We start from the raw sequence: 21,955 nt of genomic DNA, 5'->3' as shown, positions 1-21,955 counted from the left end.
TTACAAGCAGCTCATGCAGCTCAATAACAAAAAGACAAACAACCCAATTGAAAAATGGGCAGAAGACCTGACATTTCTCCAAAGAAGATATACAGACTGCCAACAAACACATGAAAGGATGCTCAACATCATTAATCATTAGAGAAATGCAAATCAAAACTACAATGAGATATCATCTCACACCAGTCAGAATGGCCATCATCAAAAAATCTAGAAACAATAAATGCTGGAGAGGGTGTGGAGAAAAGGGAACACTCTTGCACTGCTGGTGGGAATGTAAATTGGTAAGCCCCTATGGAGAACAGTATGGAGGTTCCTTAAAAAACTACAAATAGAACTACCATATGACCCAGCAATCCCACTACTGGGCATATACCCTGAGAAAACCATAATTCAAAAAGAGTCATGTACCAAAATGTTCATTGCAGCTCTATTTACAATAGCCCAGAGATGGAAACAATCTAAGTGTCCATCATCGGATGAATGGATAAAGAAGATGTGGCACATGTATACAATGGAATATTACTCAGCCATAAAAAGAAATGAAATTGAGCTATTTGTAATGAGGTGGATAGACCTACAGTCTGTCATACAGAGTGAAGTAAGTCAGAAAGAGAAAGACAAATACCGTATGCTAACACATATATATGGAATTTAAGGAAAAAAATGTCATGAAGAACCTAGGGGTTAGACAGGAAAAAAGACACAGACCTACTAGAGAATGGACTTGAGGATATGGGGAGGGGGAAGGGTAAGCTGTGACAAAGCGAGAGAGAGGCATGGACATATATACACTACCAAACGTAAGGTAGATAGCTAGTGGGAAGCAGCCTCATAGCACAGGGAGATCAGCTCGGTGCTTTGTGACCACCTGGAGGGGTGGGATAGGGAGGGTGGGAGGGAGGGAGACGCAAGAGGGAAGAGATATGGGAACATATGTATATGTATAACTGATTCACTTTGTTATAAAGCAGAAACTAACACACCATTGTAAAGCAATTATACTCCAATAAAGATGTAAAAAATAAATAAATAAATAAATAATAATAAAAAGAAAAAAACAATAAAAATAAAAAGATTAGCCCAGACATACTTACTAAACCAGTGCTGGCCTGGGGTCACTCTTTTCTCTGGCATGACCTTCCTTTCTATTCCCATCAAAAACAATGACTTAGAAAGTTTGTCTATGGTGTGAGAGGATTACAGCAAGTACACTAACACCTGTCAGAAGTTTGTACAATAGCACACAGCATGATCATTATGGGTTCAGGAATGTTCAGGCATTGGTGTCTGGCTCTGAATCTACTACGCTCATTAAAATGCATCTGTAGGATAACAGAATGCTGTGTTTGTCATTATCTAGTTAAACTGCACTCTGTGTAGACCAGGAAACAGTATATGACACACTCCATGTACTCTGTTAGGAAAGGGGCAGAGATGGGATGCTAGGATGCTAACACACTGAGAACTTGCCTGTGTGGTCTGGTTTAAGACCTAATTGTTTTCCTTGCTTAAGAATTTCTCCTTCAACTGGCCTATATAAAAGGCTGCTTTTTGGAGGTGAAGGTATTCTCCATCTGAGGCATTCATTTAAAATTTAAATATTTCAGAACAGGATAGTAAAGTAACATTTTACAGTGAGCTGTGTTTTTAGAGGAAACAGCTAGCCAGTTGCCTAGCTAGGCCCTGAGGACAGGATGACATTGTGAAGTGGTTCTCTGAAGAAGGTGAGATGAAGCAGAAGGGTCAGGACAGAGGCAGTGGGTGTCACCTGGGAGGGTCTGGGAGGGCCTGGGGGTGATCACAGGTGGGGACACCTGGGCATCTTGGGGACAAAATGAGAGCACTGTGAGCTGGGGCTTGGTCAATAGGGATGGAAATTGTGGGATCTTGTGAAGAGAGAGGTGCAAGGAGAGTAGGCTCTAAAGACAAATCCGACTTCTCTTTCATAGTTTTCTGAGGCCTAACCTGAGAATTGGTCCTGCGTCCCTCAATGTCCAGACACTTACAAAGTGATTTTGTTGTTTTGCATCCTAACAGGTGACTTTCCTCTTCATCTGCTTGATCAGGTCTTAGAATAAAGACTAGGGAGTTGGGTTCTGGAAGAGAGGGCACAGTTCATTCCAGCTGTCGCAACTTTAGCCTGCCTGTCATCATCTCCTTCCTGGACGGGAGCAGTATTATTCTCCTCTCCACTCCCCCTGTTCCAGATTCATCTCATCAAAAGGCAACGCTGATGGTGTCATGAGCCCACTAAAAGATATTAAATGTTCATATTTGGTCAACTGAATGATTTCTCACCTGTAGTAGATAGATTTACTGTTACCAACTATTTAGCCCTCTTTCCTGAGAGAGGACCATACATCCTCTTTCATGGCAATGTGACTTTTAGTGCTTCCTGTGTTTGAGGGGTATCTTTTGCTCTGTTGATGTCAGGGTTGGCCATATGATTTATTTTTGCCAATAGAATATGAGCAGATATGACATATGGCTTGTTTCTGGCAGAAGCTTCAAAAGCCATCGTATGTTTCGGCCGGTCCTTTGCCTTGGGAAACCAGGTTTCCCAAGTAGGAGCAGATCCTTCAGTCTGAGTCGAAGAATAAGACGAGAAGACACATGATATGGAGTCATAGAAGCCACCAGCAGGGAACACAGATGAGAAACAAATGTCTGTTGCTGTAAGCCACTGAGATTTGGGGTTTGCTTGGTACAACAGCAGAATTAACTCATATAAATCCATTCCACAATTTATCCTCAACCTACTTTTCTAGACTTACATGGCATTACAACAGCACATGTACCCTACACTCCAGCCAATCTAGAAGAATTTCCATTCCCCAGCCTCTGTGTTTCTTTTATTATTCTCCTAGCTCAAATTGCCTGTCCCCAATCTTCAACAAATCTCACTTTAGAGAATCTTCCAGCTAGCTCTAAATCTAACTCACCTACAAAATCTTTCTGAATGTCTTGGTTTGAAATGATTTTTCCCTTCTCTGAATTCCCACGAGCATTCATGGTTATGCTACCTATCACTCTATTCGTTAATAATAAAAAGCACTATTTATAAAGCATGTACTACATACCAGGGATAGCTGTACATATATGTGTATCTATGAATACCAGATGTTGGTTTTTACCAACTGTGTTTGTAGACACTAAGACGGGGTAAAAACAAAAAGGCTTGGGCTTCCCTGGTGGCGCAGTGGTTGAGAATCTGCCTGCTAATGCAGGGGACACGGGTTCGAGCCCTGGTCTGGGAGGATCCCACATGCTGCGGAGCAACTAGGCCCGTGAGCCACAACTACTGAGCCTGCACGTCTGGAGCCTGTGCTCCGCAACAAGAGAGGCCGTGATAGTGAAAGGCCTGCGCACCGCGATGAAGAGTGGCCCCCGCTTGCCACGACTAGAGAAAGCCCTCGCACAGAAACGAAGACCCAACACAGCAAAAATAAATTAATTAATTAATAAACTCCTACCCCCAACATCTTCTAAAAAAAAAAAAGGGCTTATTGTGGGTGAAAAACCTGTAAAGATAAAAGGGGAGGAAGTAGTAGAAAGTGGCAAGAGTCTTCCTACCACAGTGACAGTGATCATCTGACACCTGTGCAAGAAGACAGGGAGGACGGAAGCTTGGGTAGAAAGAGTTTCGAGCTGCAATGCAATTCCAAGAAATGTTCTGCCAAGTCAGTGGGAGTCTTTAAACCAAAGTCATCTTTGGGAGGAAGGGGGTCTCCTATCTCAAATGACCTGCAATTGTTCCCCTATCATGCTTGGCCATTAGCTGGGAGCAGCCTTGTGGGAATATATTATAGTGGATCCCAAACAACAAGAGCTGGGGTTTGTTCATCAGTGATGCTCCCACAACATAAAAGATGAACAGTTCTTTATCATGGCCGTCACATCAACACTAGCTTATTGAATCCTCACAAAAACCCTATGAGGTTAGGACTGGTATCATTTTTGCTTTAAAGTAAGGACACTGAGGCCTAGAGAGGTTAAGTGACTTTATTGCCATCACCCAGCTAGTAATGGGCTGGAGCCTGAGCTTGTCCTCTAAGCTATCATTGTAAGCGCATGAATGAGTTAAATGCACCTTGGTGTTGCCTGTGAGAAGGTGGAAACCTGAGCGGACAGTGATCAATGCCACTCTTGTTCTTGTTGGATCCAGAAATGCACAAGCCTCCCTCCAGTTTTCATGACACACAAGCTCTTCCCCTATCTGTGGGTCAAGGAACAGAACCAGATGTTTCTGATAAAATATTATGAAATATTTTATGAATAAAACAGCTCCATAGAAGTGCTTCCTAAACCCCCAAGGAAACAGGGTTCTCAGATGCTTTTTCCTATAATTCTTTTTTTTCTTTTTAAGAGAAGGAGGTTGAGAATAGGGTGGTTGATCAGAAGAACAAGGTTTCAGAACTCTGAGCAGGGTTGGAGAAGAGGTCCAAGAAAATACAGAGAGCCTTATGGGGTAAGAGACTGGAAATGTGGAAGAGCTGGCAGGCCCCGGCTCCTTGAGACCACAGGCATAGGGCACCCCGAGGGGCAGGACGGCAGGGGCCGACCATCTAAGGCGTAACCACCTGGTGGTCAGGCTGGCTTGAATTAGGGAAGAGCACGGAGCCTGTAAGGCGGCTGACGTTTCCGTTACCTGGAGACGTTACTTCCACAAAGCCGATAAAACTAGCTCTTGGATTTGGGGTTGCTGCCACTCTGAGAGCTACTGAAAAAAGTCCTTGGGCCCATGACAGCAACAGCATAGAGTGGTAATAATGAAGACACTCACCAATAACTTGCTTAAAAACCCGCAAAGGTCAATGCCATACTCAAACTAAAGAGAGCCACCCACCAGCTGCAAGTCGGCAGGTGAGGCCAAGATGGGAAGAAAAGGAAACAAGACCGCCTTGCGAAGGTACGGTGGGCGGAGCCAAGGCTGCATGAAACCTCGCGAGAAAAACAGTACTTCACTCTGGCAAACCAAAGAGGAGCAAAGTGATGAAGAAAAGGTGAGGAAGGCAAAGTCTGCTCTTTGTTGTTATGAGAGGGGTGGACCATTCCCGGAGAATACCAGGTCCAGGTGTGGCGTGAATGGAGCAAACTCCTATTCCAATTCCCAGCTCCAAAAATGTGCTCCATTTACTGTATTGTCCTCAGATATTAACCTGATGAGAGCAGATACTACACTTGATCGTAGCCAAAAGGCCGGAAAGCGATTCTTTCCTGTAATTCCTGAGCCATTATTCCAGTCCTATTTCCTGCTGCATCTAATCAATGATGTGTTGTTATAGTATGCCTATTGTTTTGGTCTTCTGAATCCATATCCTTTTTTCTCCTGAGATTAATTTTTTTCTTTCTTGTTATGTTTCCCATTATTGAGAAGTTGTGAATGGTCTTGCTGAGAAAAGCTGATAAGGACTCAGATAGATAGTTGGTATTTTGAAAGGAGACCAACTACTTTCCCCACCCCCAAAAACAAATAAAGAAAAGAAGACAGAAGGACTTTTAGGGTTAGGGTAAGTAAACCATTGTTTCCTATATTCCTATAAACCAAGCACCTTTTTCTTACCTTTCTCTTTGGGTCCAGTTTAAAAAAACAAAGCAAAACAAAAACACCCAACAAATAACTCAGCCATTTGATTATATGTATATCTATTTTATATATATATATATAATCAAATATGTGTATTATATATACACACATATATATAATAGAGAGATGAGTATGTGGTATGATATATAGATTTATCTATATATATGGTATGAATACACAAGATAGACTTCTTTCTACTGCAGTAGGTGGGGTTACATAGAATGCTGGCATGTGGTAGAATCTAAACACTTCCTAGGGCGAATGCTATCTGCAGAAGTTGCAAGGAGAAACTAAAAGACACCAAGCAAGCAACCATACAGTCAACCTCCCAAATCCTCCCTGGATCCTTGCACTTATCACTGTTCCCCTGACCACAGTGTGTGGCATTTTACTTTTCAGCTCAGGGTCAAGACTTGCCCTGGACATGGCACTGGAGGTGGGATCAACTATCCTATAAGCTCTTTTAACGTGTGCCACAAACAAGCCTAGTTAATGCGTTTGTAATTAAAAGGCACTTTTCTCCCACTGCCACTTTAAGATGAATTCATTGAAGAAGCTTTTTTTTTTTTCTGTCTGCCTTTGGAAGAAAACTATCAAGCACCATGACATTTCTGGTCATCCTCATTTTCTAAAAAGAGACCTCCAGATCTCCTAAGTCTTATTTCAGAAATTAGGATCTTCAGTCATAATATGTTAATTAACACTACGATTTGCATTTGCAAATAAGACTTGTACTCCATTTGCTGGAGGTGGCACTGGACAAGTCTGTCTTTGGAGAAAAGGATGTGGTGGGTTTCTTGCTTCTTTGCCCATCTTTCCTGTCACCCAATAGCTGTTCTTTCTGACCTGGGGCTGAAAATAGGAGAGGAAAGACAGATAAAGGGGAAAGAAAAAATCCACTTAATTGTCCTGCCTGTAAGCTGGCTTCTTGTGCTCATAGCCTCACAGATGGTCCTCCAGACTCACGACCTGCTCGGCCCCTCGGACAGTAACAGACAACAGTTCTCTTCACCTTTGACCTATTGTTCCTATTACCCCTCAGCCTCTGATTTTCAGGTGCTTCATTTTACACAGATCCTTTCAGTCCCAATTCCCTTGTCCTCTGGCAGAAGTTCTTTAAGGAACATCTTTAGGATCCCACATAAAAGGGTCCCCAGGGGGCATCCCTTCCCCAGAGCCTCCACCTGGCTGTAGGCATGCCAGATCTTGACTTGCAGTCAGAGGGGAGCAAAGTTATCTCCTAGCCACAGTTCTCTCTGCTCCCGCAGAGCACCAGAGGGAATTTGGTATGTGTCAGAGGAACCTCCCAAACCCAGCAACAAAAGCAGTTTCTCAGAGCTGTCTCCTTTGAAATCCCTCCCACTAGACTCCAAGTCAGGAGCCAGGCCTCACCTTCACCCCTTGCCATGGGGTGGAGGGTAGAACTCAAAGTACAGCTTTTTCTATCTAAAGCTTTCTCTTAAAATCTTCCTCTTAATTTCCAGTTTGGGGAATCTTTTTACCCTTGAAGTGGGTCAAGGCCCCAAATCATGTACCTGGTTCTGAGCAATTTCCTTTGAAGTTTGCATCTTGATTTTCAGCCTCTCCTCTCACTTGATATCTGATGTTGTTTACATGGCATTTCAGTTGAATCTTCCATTTCATACCATGTGTCATCTTTTTTCAACGTTCTCTGCCCCTTTTAGCATCTTCTGTGGAAATTTCCATGTTCTTATGCTGCATACTCTACCAAGTCCCTAAAATGTGTCACCTCCCTGGGGCTTAGCCTTCCTTGGTCCTCCTCCTCCCTTTTTGACATCTGACCTGTCCCAGTCCTCCCAAAAGCACACCATCATATTTTAGATTTGGGGCTTCCATCCTCAGGGCCCTGATCTTTGCTAAGGGAGCTTCGGTGACTCCTGTGAATGCTCTGTCCTGTGTTCTTTTTCCACATGGCACAGGGCATGTTCTTACACTATCAATTGAAAGTAACAACTTGACCCAGAAGTTTTCTAAATTGGAGGATGGCTTGTTGTTCTTCTTCTTGTTGTTTTTACTTTTTAGCAAAACCCTTTTTACAAACTAAATATTTCAATCCATTTGCTAGTAAAAGTTTCAAACAGATAAAACATGAATAAGTGGGAATAAAGTGAGAGTGGGCTCCCAGAGACCACCCATCTGGCTTCCTCCGCAGCCCCACAGGCACTGATAAAGAAGCCTGGGGCGTCAGGAAACACACTTGGAAAATCTCGACTTTTAAACAAAACGTGACTTTTAAAACGGGAGCAAAGCATGGAAGATTGATTTTGGGGAAGGGTTGTGTGCCCCACAGCCTTTCAGAAGTTACACCATATGGGTTGCCTCCTCTCTATGAAAATTAGTGAACGCTAGGGGCCCCAGCCCCAATTCCCAGCTTACTTCTGATACAGTCAGCTTCTAAATGCCACCTCTTGGAAAGACCTCAACGTGCCTTGGAATTTGGTTTATTTATTTCTTTAAAACCCAAGCTTCTGAAATGGAATCCCTATGAAGAGACTCATAAAGGCAAGGGCTTCTTTTCTTTAAAAACCGAAAAAACGAAACTAAAAACAAACAGCTCTCAAAACTTTATTCTGTGGATTATGTTTATGGCATTTTAATGCCATTCCTTAAATCTCTAAACCATATGAACTGCTGAGACTTTAACAGACTAATTATGCTGCTGGCCTTTTGAACCTGGACTGCTAGGGACTATGTTACTGCTCTGAGTTTTAAAAGGAGAGCCAAAATGTCCCTTTACCTTTTCCATGTCAGTTTTTTTTCCTATAAATGTACCAACACTCTGTGATATTGACATCATCTGGCCAACACAGAGGAATGGACCCTACCCTTTAGCTGTCCCACCCGCCAGCCATGTGGGTGTTTAGACATTCTCATACACATTCAGATTTCCTAGTTAGGCATGTGGAGCAAATCAAGCGGTTGCTACTTAGGGAGGAATTGGCAGGATGACTTTTCTTCTTTTTGGGTGAGGAAGGATTCAGGAAGAGTAGAGGGAAAAGGATTCTGAAGTAACACTAGAAAAAGAAAACAGTCTCTTTCCTCCCTCCCTCACAATCACTTCTCTATTGGTGACCCCATAAGAGTTGGTGTTTGTGAAATAGGACTCTTAAGGACTCCGCTCTAGTGAATAAAACAAGCTACCATGATCCTGACAGCCCTCACACTAGGCATGGTCAGAGTCTGAAAGGCCTGGACCCACAAAAAGTTTGGACTGATTATTTTGCATTGCCTGCACTTCATCCCTGGGAGGAATGAAGCCTAGAGCTGAGGGGGGAAGCCAAGGAGGCTTGTGAGGGCATCTGGTGTGCTTTCCTTACCCCCTGGGCATCCTTGATTGTTGAGCAGTCTAAAGAGAGCTGAGATTCTCAGAGCTTTGTTGAGGAATGACAAATGGCCAATGTGAGCTGTGGAAGCAGCTTTCAGGAGGCATCTGCTCTGATTAACCTCTTTTTTGACATCTGAGGTGGCAAGAAACCCTCTGCACTGATTGGAAAACATTGTTTAAAACAATTGCTACCTTTAGAAAGTAACCATTTTTACTTAAAATTTACTTCCGAAGAATGTTGGACTGAAGGATTGATATCTAATGATTAAAATCTAGTAGTTAATCTCCGGAAGCCAGAAAGAGAGGAATCAGAGCTACTTCACCAAGGAGGTCAGCTCAGCTCCTCCACAAACACCCATGAACACCCCAAACCACTTTTCTCTCTTTTGATGTTTATAGGTCACACATGCAACTTGGCACAAGAGTATGTACTGTCTTACATGGTGAATGATTGTTTTATATGTTCTGTCTTGACTCCTCAGTGATCTATTTCTTAAAGGCAAAGAACGAGAACATGGGTTACATTTTTAATATACCACACAAGGTTTCCCTGCTCAGTGCTGGGCACAGGACAGGTCCTCAGAAAATCCTGGTTTGTTGATCAGTGATTGGCAAGTTCCAGTCATTGTCAAATGCATCGAAGAGCCCAACACCAAGCCTTGGTCTGCTTCTGCTGATCGATGGTATTGGCCAAAGAAGCAACAGCCACAGGCATTTGGGAAGCTGCGGTGAGTTTTATGGCATTCCAGGCTGAAAAGTATCATCTGTTCAAAATGCTTAAAACTAACTTGTATATTAAATATGACTAATTTTTTCTTCCTTGTCAATTTTTGTGCCTAAGTATTCTCACTGCAATATAACATAAAAGCTAACACAGACCTTGGAGCATTCACATTCCAGCTCTGCTATTTATTGGTTGTGACCTTGAGGAATTCTATAAACTCTAAATATCTTTTTCCCTCTCATTTTTTTTTTTCTTTTCTCTTATCTTCAGACAGCATCCCTAAAATTGTTGCAGGATAACTTGTTTGCTTGGAAGTTAAATCTCCCCCTCTACACTGTTCAGGAGACTAACCATTGATGTAGTTCAAAATACTCCCACAGATATACACAAAAACATACCTAGATAGAGAATGATAGATAGATAGATAGATAGATAGATAGATAGATAGATGATAGATGATAGATAGATAGATAGATGATAGATAGTAGAAGGTAGATAGATGACACATGATAGATTATTCTAATTACACTCTTAAGAGGATAGATTATGCTAAAGAGAGACTCACTCACAATCTAAACCAGGATGGGTTGAAGTGTGCAGTTTGGGATATATACTTGGGGCAGAACATTGATATTTGTACAAATGGTAGAAGCATAGAAAATGTTGAGGCAAGGAGGGGACCCGGGAGAGAGGAGAGCAGGGTGGTTGGAGTGGAGCACAGGATCAGAAGAGGATGAAGAGCTGGGAGGTCCCCACTGGTAGAGTAGCCCAGAAGGAGCTTTGAAGAGAAAAATTACTAGGGAGTTATTGATTTGTTTGCCATGGGGTATGTTGGCATCTCTCTCCTTGTGTGTCACCGTCGTGTCTTTAATAGAATACCCTTGACTGTATTATGCTCACTGAGGTTTTTCTGTGAAAATTCTTTCCATTGGGAATATTTAGAGGATAAACTTCACTTTCTTTATCTCTAAAACGGTGATAATGATGGGGTTAGAGCGTAAGCATCAAATGCGCTTATGAAATGCTGGCATATAATAAATGATTATGTTTTTACATTTTAAATACATTGTGAATTGATTTATCTATAAGTTCATAACTGCCTATGATTTTATACCTACTATTGATTAGAGCTGTTTTTGTGTTGCAATATAATGAATGTTTGAGAGTGCAGGTATTGGAGTCAGACAAACCTGGGTTCAAATGCTGACTCCGCCCCTATTTTTGTGTGAATTCAGGCAAATGCCCTCTCTTTTCTTATTTGTAAAATGGGGATTATATTCATGTCATAGAGACATGGGGAAGGGAGAAGGCTAAGGAGACAACATTCCAAGGCTGTATTACTCAAGGTTCCCAAAGGAAAAAAGATTAAACACTCAAATGGGGGTAACTGGAGGAGAATTTAAGAAAGGGACAATTTATAAAGTTGTGGGTAGGCTGTAGGGGAAGCAGCACAATGGCTGCTACTGAATCCTTAGACTAGCAATAGAGGGCATGAGAGGTGTGGAGAGGAGCGGAGAGGGGTGGAGAGCGTAAGGACTGTTGTGTGGAACAGAGGATAAGGGAGTCACTTGATGTGGTCCACACTGATCAGTATCTCTGGGCACAGAGCAGAGATGGGGGGCAGGATGGAGGTGGATACAGAGAGGCATGGAAAGTGTCCAACATGAAAATGATTAGCAAAGTGCCTGGTGTCGTAGTACTCAATAAATGATTGCATATATTAAACAGAATAAGATATATTTAATATTAATGATCATGAATCTATAGTTTTTTTCTGTACCCCAAGAAATCAAGAGAATATCTGGTTTTATATGCCTAGTGAAATCAGTATGATTAAAATATTGGTTCTTGCCAACTCACCAGGGTTCATTAGAATCCCCTCATAGGTATCCCATCCTCAGGAAGCAGGGGCAGCGTTTCCAGATTCCCTGCTAAACTGTCTTTCTCATGACAGGAATATAAATATGCTCTATGAGGAGGAACTTCACTGCCAGTGATAAAATACCCTGGCTTGCTCACTTTCCGGCCATGCTACCTGAGCCAAGGTACCATACCTCTTTGAGCCTCATGTATAAAAATGACCTTCTATTTTTGTGGCAACACGGATGGACCTTGAGGGTATTATACTAAGTGAGATAAGTCAGATGGAGAAAGACAAATACCATATGATTTCCCTCATATGTGGACTATGAAAAAAAAAAAAAAATGAAAAGCCAAAATAAAAGAACTAACCAAACAGAAAACAAACACATAGATACAGAGAACAGAGTAGTAGTTACCAGAGTGAGGTGGGGTAGGGTGAAATGGGTAAAGGGATCAACTCTATGGTGATGGATGGAAAGTAAATTTTTTGTGGTGAGCACACTGTAAGGTATATAGAGGTAGAAATATAATGTCCATGTGAAATTTATATAGCATTATACACCAATGTTACTTCAATAAAAATAAATATTAAATTTTAAAAATGATTTTCTAAACATTGATGTACCGCAAGCCGTAGTCTCCTGCCCTTTACTCTTCTCTGTCTAATCTCAATTCTTGAGTGATCTCATCTAGTCTCAAGGATTTAACTATCATTTATAAGAGATGACCTCAAGCCCAGACTCTATTCTGAGCACCACATTAGTACATCCAACTGCCTACGTATCATCTCCACTTGGATGTTAAAAGTCATCTCAAATAGAATTTGTCCCAAACCACATTCTTGATTCTTCCTTCTCCACCTTCCCAGGACGCCCCACCAAAAAAAAAAAAGGAAAAAGGAAAATAAAATGTTTGCCCCTACCCAGTCATCTCATCTAATGGACCTCCATCTCTAGATGCTTCGGTTTAAACCCCACATTCTTCCATGACTCCTCTTTCTCTCATACCTCACATGCTATCCATCAGCCAGTCCTGTCAGCTCTGTCTCCAAATCACATTCACACGCTCAGCACCTTTACAGAAGAGCCCTGGACTGAGCCCCCATCACCTCTCAATTAGAATAATTTGGATTAACTGTCTCTAACTGGTCTTCCTGCTTCCACAGTCTTCTTTCCCACACCATAGTCATAGTCTCCACAGGGATGATATTTGTAAATATAGGTCATATCATACCACTTATCTGCTCAGAACTCTAAATTGCTTCTTGACTCACTCCAAGTAAAAGTCAAAGTCTTACCATCATGTCCTGTGAAGTCCCTACATGATTTGTGTCCTCACTCTCCATTGATTGACCCCATCTCTTATTTTTCTATCCCGTAGTGACTCTGTTCCAGCTACACTGGGCTTCCTTGCTGTTCTATGAACATGCTAAGTATTCTCCCATTGCAGGCAGGTTGCTTGCATTTGCTGTCCCCTTTGCTTGGTACTGTCTTCTCTGTCCCCAGGTATCCTGAGCAGTCCTACATTTCCATCAGATTCCGCACAATGTCCCTTGCTCAGCAAGGTCTTCTCTGACCCTGCATCTAAAATAACACATCTCACTCTCAATTCTACTTCCCTGCTTAATATTTTCCATGGTGTTACTATCATCTTACATATATTCATACTCATTTCTTTGTTTGTGTTTAGTCTCCTTCCTCTAGAATACAAGCTCCAGGAAGTCAGGACTGTGTCTCTTATATTCACTGCTATGTTCCCATAGTTACGACAATGAATGAATTAGCTCACAGCTTAGAGTTGTAAGGACCGTTAACAGTTGGTGCTTCAATAAGATGAAAGTCCTGAAAGGGTCTTTCTTAAATAAAATACACATGGTCTGGGATTCTGGGCTAGTCTGTTAAATACTTATTTTATGTTCTATTGCCAATAAAAAGTACTAATAAATAATGTAATTTTAAGTTGTTTTTGGTGTTAAAGGAAATATATGTTCATACTTAAGTATACTTTTCATGTGTGAGTTTTAGGATACAAATATTAAGACCACAAAAATTTCAATGAAATAACATTTGTGAAATTGTCTGTCATGGGGCCCAGAAGATGGAGGCGTCTTAGTAGATGTTTGTTTTCTTCCTGCCATCCTTCTGGAGGCAGAGGAACTTCTGTTGCTCCTGAACTTGGGGTTGGAGTATGCATTTTATCAAACCTGTTACTCCACTTACACACCTCTTTCAATTCCATTCACCAGAAGTCAGTGGGCAACATGCAAATGTAGGAACACTGCCATGAAGACGTGTGATGATTTCTGCAGATTTCCCAAGTGTTCTCCCGTATATGCAACATAAATTATTACACAAATAATTCCTAGAGTATCTTACAATGGCATAGTGCAGTGTTTCCCAAACTGTGTTCCAAATCAATGCAACCATCTATAAGATATGAATTGAAGTTCCTCAAAGGCAATGTTTCATGGTCAAAGAAATCTGGAGAAGATGGGGTTAAAGAAGACTAAACAGATTCCAAATTACAGTCCTTCTTTTAGTGTTTTATCTAATAACCTGTGTTGTGAGTCTTCTCGAGAAAAGTCATACGTGTAGGATTTTCTAAACTTACTTCACCATAGAACCCATCTTTATAGACCCTCAAGTTCAACTAAACACACTTTGGAATATCCAGTATAGTTTAAAAAGATTCGATTTTCATATAATCCTCTAACTTAACAGAAAAAAACATAATTATCCCCATTTTACAGATAAAAGGAAACTCTCAGCATGATAACTGGCTTCTTCATGGGTTGTAAAAAGGTAGCGTGAACTAAACTAAGAGCTTTTGCTGAGAATTTTAATTTTCATTCCATTGCAACATATTGCCATCTAATTGGTATTAGTTTCCTAAGGCTGCTGAAACCAATCACCGTAAACTGGATTGCTAAACGAGAGTTATTTTTCTCTCTCATGCTTCTGGAGGCTCTGAGGGAGAATCCGTTCCATGTCTCCTTCCTAGCTTCTGGTGGTTGCCAGCAATTCTTGGAGTTCCTTGGCTTATAGCTGCAACACTCCAATTTCTGCCTCTGTCTTCACATGAGTTTCTTCCTCCTGTGTGTGTCTCAGTGTCTCTCTCCTTATAAGGGCACTGGTCTCTGGATTTTCTAAATTATTCTGCTGCAGAAAGGTTTGCTATGTACAAGCTTGAAGCCTTCATTTTTCTAGGCTAGAATCAAATCTTTATTTTATGACCCAATCGGGAGTCCTCGTCACACCTTTAGTCAGAGTAATTGTCTCTGTGTGAGTATTTGCCAGCTTATTTCTTTTTCTTTATTGGAATTTACCAGAATTCCATGCAGTATGCTGGCACAATGCACCTATATGACACAAAGAGGCTGTGATAATAATTTTCTAATGATTCTCAGATTTCTTATGGCTTTGAGGTCATGCCAGCCTTTTGGGACATTCTCCATCAAGCTATTGGAAAGAAGTGTTCTCCCCTTTCAAGACTGCTCAGTCAGTAAAGTTTAAGTCTAGAGCTGCTGGCACCTGTCTTTGTCACTTCTGGGAAGAAGACTCCTGAGCATTGAGACAACTTCAAGGAAGAAAGAGGAAGGATGGAAGGAAAGAAAGAGGAGGAGGGAGGCGGAGGGGGGAGAACGATGAGGGGAAGGAGAGATCTAATCCAACTGAGGCCCTGGACCCAGCCATCCCTGAACTGCCCTATTACAAAGAACAAAAAATTCTTTTTCACGGGTCGACTTGTATCCTTTGCCTGACATTGTCCAGACAAATATAGTATGAAGTTCCTTACGTCCAATTATAATCTGCTAAAGGCGAGGGAGATGGAGCTGTGAGCAAGCGCCTGCCTTGGGTCAGGCTGTGTTAGGTCCATTATATGTTATGTCATTTAAGTCTTATAATGACTTTATCAATTAGGTATTGCTAACCCATAAATTAAAAAATAAAAACATTAGGATATTTTCCTATAACTTGCAAGAATAAGGTTTAAAAATAAAATGAAGATATATGTGTATATATGTCTGTGTGTTTATATGTATATATAGATACATCCTCTCTCTATACATATATCTCTTAATGTCATTTACATTAAGAGATATATGTATATGTATGTGTATATATATATATATATACATACATATATATATATATATGTGTGTGTTTATATATATAAGCGTGAAACAAACAAAATTGACCTGCTAGTGGTGAAGAGACTTCAGCTCCCTAATTAGAATCAGTGGGAGGGTTTCCAGGGCTGTCAACTCACTCGCCAGGAAAGCCAACTTTCTATTGAAACCTTGAATTGTACATATAAACACTGAGAAATGTATTTTAATTCCCCACAGGCAAGTATTCTGAAAAAAGAGACAACAGGGGTATTCTAAATTCCTGGAAATCAGGTGGAGGAAGGACTGTAGCCATAGGAGAATAGGAACAAAGCATCCATTTCTATGTTGAGTACCCTGGAGGGAAACTTCATTCCATTCAATGCCCCCTGGCTGCATGAGTTCCTCTGAAATGGCCATACTGTTTAATGTCAAACTGAAGTGGAGTACCTAGAGATTATCACACTAAGTGAAGTAAGTCAGTCAAAGATAAATATCATATGATATCACTTGTATGTGGAATTAAAAAAATGATACAAATGAACTTCTTTACAAAACAGAAACAGACTCACAGACATAGAAAACAAACTTACAGTTACCAAAGGGGAAAGGTAGGGGGATGAGGAATAGATTAGGAATTTGGGTGTAACATATACACACTACTGTATGTAAAATGGATAAACAACAAGGACGTACTGTATAGCACAGGGAACTATACTCAATATTTTGTAATAACCTATATGAGAAAAGAATCTGAAAAAGAATATACATTTTATATATATATATATATATATATATAAAAAACTGATTCACTTTGCCATACACCTGAAAATAACACACATTGTAAATCAACTATACTTCAATAAAAAAAATATGTAAAAAATATTTTAAAACATAAATAAAATAAAAATTAAAAAAATGAAGTGGAGTGACCCTACTATGGAAAATAATACAGTAGTTATCTACTTTCAGTTTCTTACCCTCGCCACGATAGGCTAGCTGTGTCACTGCCGCCCTCACACACACATCGAATGCCTAGAATCTTCTAGTGACTTGACACCATTCATGGGATAAAAGCTCCTTATCTCCAAACCAGGGAATGCACTCTCCCAAAGTCCCCATCTGACCAGATCTGGCTCTCGTCTACCTGGCCAACCTCACGTTCTCACCTGTGGCTTACGCTCCAGCTAAACCAGTCTGCTTCCAGTTACACCAACACGTCGCGCTCTGCAGTGCTGTCCAGGCTTTGCAGGCGTGTCCCTTCTGCCTGGACTCCCTCTCCCAGTCCTATTTGCTTGACAAACATCATCTTAACGTCTTGCAGGGACCTCCTTGATGAGGCACGTAAACCCGGAGTTAATACCTTGTTCCCTGTGCTATTTGTATCTTTGCTTCCATAACACATACATTTTTTTTTTCTATCTGCAATAGTGAGGATAACACTTCTGTCTAGTACCCATATAAGTGGGGGATTTTTGCTTTGGAAAAATAGTCCATTGTAGTGTATACAGCCATAGGCTTTGGGATGAAACTGCTTGTGTTTGAATCTGAATTCTACCTTTTATTACCTGTGAGACCTTGGATATTCATCTTCTCTGGGCCTCAGATTCCTCATCTATCAAGTGGGGATGGTAATACTAACACTCCAGGGGATTTCTGTGAAGACGAACTGAGATAGTCTAAGCCAAGTGATGGTTGCAGGTATGTTCTCAACAAAGGTATATTATGTTGTCTGTTAACTTAGGGAAGAAGGATGCTCTTCGTCAGGAATTGGCCAAAGTAATGCTAGAGCATAATTAGGCCATTTTCAAGACACTGCAGGACGTCTGTTCTATTTTCCTCTCTTGCTTGTGCATATCAGCTGCTTACAAAGCTGACTCAGGATAAGAACACCAGCCTTGTCAGTCACCTAGGGAGACACCTCTGTCTTGCTGTTTCCAGACTCCCCCAAAGGTTCCAATCAAATAGCATAGAGTACTGCTGGTTTGGGGCACAGACAGCCCCTAATTCAGCCTTCTCCCAAATTCCATGCCATATTTTGTCACCTGAGCCTTGAAAGTTTTGCCATTTTAAGTCTCTTTTGAGTAGGTCTAGCTGCTTCTGAACCCATTACAAGAATCTGCTTGGGAAGGAATGAAGGAAACGGTTCTGGCAGGTTCTAGCACTCCTCCTATAATCTAAGGATCTCAGACACTAGCCACCATTCTCTCCTTTACTTCCTGCCCCAAACGGCAGGCACATCAGTAGGCAAGTATACAGTGGGAGCTCTGCAGGTAACAGCATGGCTTTCCAGCACAGCCAGCCCAAAAGCTCATTTAAACCAGCCATGCTGTTGTGGTTTGCTAACTATTGTCTTTACCAGTGAATTCTATGTGCTGGGTAAGTCCAGGGTGCAGACCACTGTGGAAAGCTTCCAGGCCAACCTTTGTGCTGGTGAAGCCCAATTAAACAGAAGTACACCAGGCAGGAAGCACTCCTGCCTACAGGTCAGTGTGTGTCTCACAAGTTGCTTTTTTAACAAAATCCAGTGCCATTTATTTGGTTAGATAATCCAAGGCGTACTTTCATTAACCAGAGTCAATCTATCTCTTTCCTCCAAAATGAAAGACGCATTTAAGTTCTCTGGCTTTCTCTTTAGTGGTAGATGAAGGCAATTTAAAAAACTGACTAAGAAGAATTCCCCTTGGATTCATCCTTCTACCTTCCTCCAAGCACAGCATTAAAGATGAACCAGCATCACGCTGTACTGAGCAAGGCGCCAGATTATACTTTAACAAAGCTAATGTGAGCTTTGATCTTTAACCCTTGCATAGTGGTCACAGAGAGCAGTTTCACTTAATCTATTAGCATCTATAAACACAGTCTCAGGCATTTACTTTTAGAGAAAATAACCTGCTCATTTCAGTGGAACAAGGTGGACAGCCAAGGTCAATGAAGCATCAAAAGTAAGTTTTCCAGCCCGTCGTGGAGGCGGGATGGGGGATGACTTTTTTTTTTTTTTTAATGGTATTTAACAAATAGCATCTGAATGGAATTTTAAATCAAAACCCCAGATGACAAAATCTTGGCAGAAGAACCTACTATTTTTAGCACTTTTTTTTTTTTTTTTTTTTACCTTCTGACATCTGTTCTTCTCACTTTCTGAAATAACCATTTCACTTAGCTAATGCTGTGAGGTGTGGGCTGAGAAGTTACTCATTTTCTCCGTCACCCATAGAAACAATTTCTTAAGACTTAAAGGAGATTTTTTTACCCACCTCTTTCATATGAGGTAAATCCTTACCAAGCTTGAGAAACAATCAAAATTCAATAAGTCTGAGAGCTACCTCATGGAATCCTGGCTTGCTTTTCTCAGGCAGGAGAAATATATCACTTGCCCCACCTACAGGTATGACTTAGAATTGCCTGTAAAGGGGATTCTGGGAGCAGAAGGTATTTACTGAATCTCAAATTTAAACCAAACACCATGAAAGAGATAAGAGAGAATTAAAAGATAAAATTTCTATTCTCAAAGAACACATAATGTGTGGGAAAAGTAAAACTACTTAGAAATTATAACAAAAGTGTAATATATAATTTTCCAAGGATTCTGTGAAGATGGTAGGTTCACTATATGTGCTTGACCCCTTTCTCTCCCCAGGGTCCCCACTGAGACCCTGAAGACTCGTTTTGTATAAGTTTGGGGCAGGAAGGAGGTAAGGAAATGTTAGCCAGCTGTAGAGTCAGGAGGGGGAGGGGTCCCACCTGCACAGCAATGATCAAGGGCTCCTGGCCACAGCCTGGGGCAGCCAAGTGATTTCCTTGTAAGGCCCTGGGACAGGGATGCTGAAAAACCCTAGCCCCTGAGAAGAGGCTAGCACACCCAGAGGAGCCTGGGACAAAAATCCAAGGTTACTGCAGATACCTGAGGAGGTCAGCCGGTTGTCCAGGCCTGTCACCTCAGTGACCCCAGGAGGGGCTGCCAGTTTCCAGAAGAGGCCTGCCTGGCTCAGCCACACTGTTCCCCTCTCGTGTTAACTTTCTTTGCCTCGAGATCAGGAGAGGCCCAGGAATCTGGTGGCTTCTGTCGCTATCCATTAATCCCAAGATCACAGCTGGTTGGCCCATTGTCACCAGCCTCCTGGAGTAGTAAAGCAATTTTTTTTTTTCTGTCTGCCAATTCTCAACTCTCATGGAAACAGATCGCCAGTTCTAAGGAATCTCCCTCCTAATTATAATATGCTGGGCTGCTTGTGGGTCTGCAAGGATGGTGATAAAATTGAAGAGGCTACTGTACTTTGTTATTTTTAAAGAACATACAAGCATATTGTAGTCATAAATATTAAAAGACTGAGAAAAAATATGTTGGCGTTTATGAGACTATGCTGGAAGCTTATTATGACAAACTGTCCACATGGGGTGCATGTTTCTGGATGACACCTGATGGGTGATCCAGATCTCCTGGATCTTGGCCTGACAAATCTTGTTTGCTGCTATCTCTGCTTGAAACTTCGTCCTCCTCTGCTTCCTGAGACTGCAGCTGGTAGGATATTTGCATCTGCAGCAGCCTTCTGTACTCTTGGGCTAAACCGTAGCCTCTTGCAAAATTCTCCTACTCTCTGTTAAGTTCTTCAAGACCTTCATTTGTGGGATCCTATTCCATAGCACCTTCTTCCTGATCTTTTCCTTTTCTTTGCAAGCTTTCTTGCACTTTTCTTGTACACATGACCTCATTCCCACGTTGTTTCCTTTCCTTCCCGTCAAGTCGCAGCAAACTGTCCTTCTCAGCCAACTTCTTTTCCTTCTTTTCCTCTATTATTCTGTCTAATTCTTTCTCCCAAGCATCTTCCTCTTCACGTTGCTCTGCTAAATATCCCTGAGAAAGCTTCCGTTTTCTTCCCATGTCTTCTCTTTTTTTGCTTCTTTCTTATTAGTCTCTTCGTGGACCTTTTTTTTTTTTTTGCGGTGGCCTCTCCCGTTGCGGAGCACAGGCTCCGGACGCGCAGGCTCAGCGGCCATGGCTCACGGGCCCAGCCGCTCCGCGGCATGTGGGATCTTCCCGGACCGGGGCACGAACCCGTGTCCCCTGCATCGGCAGGCGGACTCTCAACCACTGCGCCACCAGGGAAGCCCTATTCGTGGAACTTTTGAAGGGCCCTTTGCATGAGCTTCATGTTCAAGTCCTGCTCTGTTCTCTATTCCTGTTGAATAGGTCCTACCTTCTCTCAGAGGGCTTTTTGCAAAAAGGTCCTAATTTCCTGCTTTGTCTCCTCTTCCTTTAGCTTATACTGTTCTTTCTCAAGTTTACCCTTTGTACCGTTGTTTCTCCTCTTCTCTGTCACTGCACCACCCGCTCTTGTGTTTGATGTTGGTGACCTGGGCGCCCAGCCCCTGGTGTGTGTTCTCCACCAGCTCTTTCTGTCTCCTCGCCTCCTGGGCTTCTCAGTTTTTCTTGGCTCATTGGTCTTTCTCCCAGGATTCTGAGACCATCTCCTCTTCCACCAGCTTCTACCTCTTCAGCTCCTCACTGAATTCTGCCTGTGCTTTCCGCTCTTCACACACCTTCTGACGGATATAAAGCAACTCAACATGGACCTTCTCGCAGCATTACTTGAATTGCTATCTAACTTTTCAGCCACAAAACTCTGTCTTTATTTTTCTTTTTTCTCTTTCAATAATGATTTTTCTTCTCATTCTTTGTTTTCCTCCTCAATTTTTTCTTCTTTCAACTGCATTTCAGTAAAATACTCATTTTCTTCTGATGTTAAATGTTCATGTACTTTATTTCATCTTTTGTCAGTGTAGATGGAATACTGTACTTAAATATTTTTTTAATCTATTGAGGTAACATTGGTTTATAACATATATGTTTCATGTGTACAACATTCTATTTCACCTAATGTATACACTACAGTGTGCTCACCACCAAAAGCTTAGTTTCTATCCATTGTGATACATAATTCCCTTTACTGGTTCAGACCTTCCCACACACCTTCCCCTCTGGTAACCATTACTCTGTTCTCTGTATCTACATGTTTATTTTTGTTTGGTTTAATTTATTTACTTATTTATTTATTTACCACGTATGAGTGAATTCATAAGGTACTTGTCTTTCTCCATCTGGCTTATTTCACTTAGAATAATACCCTCAAGATCCATCTATATGGATCTATATGCAAATGGCAAGATTTCATTTTTTCTGGCTTAGTAGTATTCCATTGTGTGTGTGTGTGTGTGTGTGTGTGTGTATATATATATATATATATATATATATATATATATACCACATCTTTATATCCATTCATCCATTGATGTGTACTTAGGTTATTTCCGTATCTTGGGTAT

The 21,955-nt window shown here is 41.4% G+C and overlaps 2 pseudogenes; both read right to left on the bottom strand.

The window, feature by feature from the left end:
- Positions 1–5,041: 5,041 nt before the first annotated feature.
- Positions 5,042–5,214, bottom strand: LOC113617712 (uncharacterized; annotated as a pseudogene).
- Positions 5,215–20,700: 15,486 nt separating this feature from the next.
- LOC113613969 (cilia- and flagella-associated protein 53 pseudogene) lies at positions 20,701–21,629 on the bottom strand (annotated as a pseudogene).
- Between the last annotated feature and the right edge of the window lie 326 nt (positions 21,630–21,955).

This window comes from Aethalodelphis obliquidens, unplaced genomic scaffold, assembly GCF_003676395.1.
Source record: "Aethalodelphis obliquidens isolate GAN/ISIS:26980383/991018 unplaced genomic scaffold, ASM367639v1 scaffold4, whole genome shotgun sequence".
In the NCBI taxonomy this organism is placed as follows: Eukaryota; Metazoa; Chordata; class Mammalia; order Artiodactyla; family Delphinidae; genus Aethalodelphis; species Aethalodelphis obliquidens.
The sequence above is the reverse complement of the archived record's forward strand: the minus strand, read 5'-3'. Positions and strand labels throughout refer to the sequence as shown.